Consider the following 2,451-nt stretch of genomic DNA (forward strand, 5'->3'; position numbering starts at 1 on the left):
ACTAGGAGTGATCAACCTATAAGATTAATCTAGATTGCATTGCAAATTTCAATGACATGAACCCTCGATTTGAGAATTGCTTTAATTGATTGAATTTGATTGTGATTTTCCTATTTAGCCATTCATAGTGAACCCTAGCTTTGCTTATAGGAGATAGCTTTTGGATTCCTTTGGTTGCAACTATTGTTTGTCTTTTGTATTGTTTGAATTGATCGAGTGATCCATCAATTAACATAATCATTGAGCTTGCATGTGGAACCTATATCCCTAGTGTTTAGTATATTAAATTTCTCGATTTATCTAACCTTCTCGATACCTTAGTTACCAACCATATCTTTCTACAATCTTCGAAGTAGCTTGACCTAGGCTATAGCTTGCACCTACTCATTCCTTTAGGTTCGACCCTTGACTTACCATATACTCGTATTAGGTTGGTCGAGTGTTTATAAATTTTATTTGGCTCTAGGAAAGGGTAGAAAACGACCTACATTTTCCATGCGTTAAAAATGGCGCCGTTGCTGGGGAATGATATTGGTGCTTTGCTATAGTTGTTGTGTCTATTTCATCCTTAATCGAAAATACAAAAAGATTTTCTTTTAGGCTACACTTGTAGCCGTGCCACTAATCATTTCTTTTGAGATTGTATGCATAGAGCACGTGGTCTCACTAGTGCCATTTGATCTGAAAATTGAGGGAACTATTGCAAGGTTAAGTGTTGGTAGACGATCTTTGAGTCCTAGCACTTCAAGTGAAGAAGAACCACAACAAGAGGAACAAGCAAGAATGGGAGAAAATGCAAGAGTGGCGTTGAAAGAATTGGGGATTCCCGATTCATATAGATTTGAGAGTGGGATTGCTCCACCTACAACACCGGCGAATGATTTTGAAATAAGGCCAACAATGATCACTTTGATAGAGAGGCGAAAATTTAGTGGGGCCAAGCAAAATATTGCAATACTATCAAGGTGAATGTAATTTCCCAAGAATTCATCCGCCTCAAGCTTTTTCCCTTTTCCCTCATAGGGCGTGCCTTGGAATGGCTAGACAAGGAGGTCAAGCCGAATTCTCTAAGGACATGGGACGAAGTGACCAAGGAATTTCTATCCCGTTTCTATCCACAAAAGAAAACGGTGGAGGCTAGAGCTTTGATTCAAGGTTTCAAACAAAAGCCTAATGAGAGCCTCTATGAAGCATGAGAGAGGTACAAAGAGTATCAAAGAGAATGTCCTCACCACGGAATTCCTACTTACCAAATTATTCAAATATTATATGGAGGCCTTAGTCCTAAAGGAAAATCATGTTTAGATGGAGGAGCTGGAGGTCCTATCATGAACAAAACGGAAGAGGAAGTGGTAGACATGATTGAAGACGTAATGAGGTATTATAGAGATTGGCAAGATGGAGAAAGAGAGTCAACTAGCAAGAGTAGCTCTTTAGTGTACTTGGTTGATCACCTAAATGCAATCAACAATCTATCCTCACAAATGACAAACTTGGGGAAGGAGATGTCCGCTATCAAGGCGAAGTTGGAAAGTGCTACCTACCAAGTTTCAAGTCTTCCCTCCCAATATAAGGGGAGAGGTATGTCTTCTAATTCTTAACCCCCTCCCTATTCTAGTAACATGCCTAGTGGATGCTTGTTTTGTGATGATTATGGATCGTATGATCATGATGTTTCTAATTGCCCTCATGCATGTATGGATGTTTGTGATGATCAAGATGGAAATGTGAATGACCATGTGAACTATGTGTCAAACAATAATGATTCTAGGTTTGAGAATCAAAGAAGTAAATGGAATAAGAATTTCAACAACCATGGCAATTTTTACAACTACGACCAAGGTGGTGGTAATAGGAACCATGGGAATCAAAATTCCCGAGGTAACTATAACAACCAAGGTTATAGTAGCCAAAATCAAAACCAAAATTATGGTAATCATAACCAAGGTTATGGTAACCATAATCAAGGTAGAGGTAATTAGAACAATCACAATAGGGGAAATTTTCAAAATAACTCTCAAAGGGGTCCCCCACCCGGATTTGCTCCAAAGACCCAAAATGATAATTCCTATGTTCAATCCTCTTCTTCTTCTTCTCATGGACCAATTTGGAAGAAATCATTGAAAACCAAACAAAGTTGTTGAACACTTACATAGCCGTAAGTGACAAGAAATTTAATGAAATGATGACTCATAATAAGATACTTGAAAACCAAATTTCTCAACTTGCTAATGCTTTAAAAGACCATGCTAGTCCTTGTTCTTTACCTTCTCAAGGCCTAGATCCTAAGAGACCGGTCAATGCTATTATTACAAGGAGTGGTAAGGTTCTTGAGGAGAGTTTGCCTAGGAAGAGTGAGACCAAGTAGTCCACAAAAGAGGTTTTAGTAGAAGATGAGAGAGATGGTGCATCTTTGAGTGAGGTTGAGATTGAGAAACCTAGTGAGGTGAG

At 38.7% G+C, this 2,451-nt stretch overlaps 1 non-coding gene across 1 annotated transcript; it reads right to left on the reverse strand.

Moving 5' to 3' along the window:
* Positions 1-1,134: 1,134 nt before the first annotated feature.
* LOC145590234 (small nucleolar RNA R71) lies at positions 1,135-1,240 on the reverse strand. The gene has a single exon (XR_014101874.1). It is a non-coding gene; the product is annotated as a small nucleolar RNA R71 (small nucleolar RNA).
* Positions 1,241-2,451: the final 1,211 nt, after the last annotated feature.

This window comes from Chenopodium album, chromosome 17 (assembly GCF_948465745.1).
Source record: "Chenopodium album chromosome 17, dcCheAlbu1.1, whole genome shotgun sequence".
Classification (NCBI taxonomy): domain Eukaryota; kingdom Viridiplantae; phylum Streptophyta; class Magnoliopsida; order Caryophyllales; family Amaranthaceae; genus Chenopodium; species Chenopodium album.